Raw genomic sequence first — 429 nt, 5'->3', positions numbered from 1 at the left:
CCAGTTGTCGCTCAAGACTGGATATTGTCCAGATCTTGTTGCATTAGGGATAGTCAACATGGCTTTGTGTGTGGGAAATCATGTCTCACAAACTTGATTGAGTTTTTTGAAGAAGTAACAAAGAGGATTGATGAGTGCAGAGCGGTAGATGTGATCTATATGGACTTCAGTGAGGCGTTCGACAAGGTTTCTCATGGGAAACTGGTTAGCAATGTTAGATCTCATGGAATAGAGAGAGAACTAGCCATTTGGATACAGAACTGGCTCAAAGGTAGAAGACAGAGGGTGGTGGTGGAGGGTTGTTTTCCAGACTGGAGGCCTGTGACCAGTGGAGTGCCACAAGGATCAGTGCTGGGTCCTCTACTTTTTGTCATTTACATAAATGAGTTGGATGCGAGCATAAGAGGTACAGTTAGTAAGTTTGCAGAT

Source organism: Chiloscyllium plagiosum, chromosome 19 (genome assembly GCF_004010195.1).
Source record: "Chiloscyllium plagiosum isolate BGI_BamShark_2017 chromosome 19, ASM401019v2, whole genome shotgun sequence".
Taxonomy (NCBI): Eukaryota; Metazoa; Chordata; class Chondrichthyes; order Orectolobiformes; family Hemiscylliidae; genus Chiloscyllium; species Chiloscyllium plagiosum.
Note: the sequence above shows the minus strand (reverse complement) of the source record.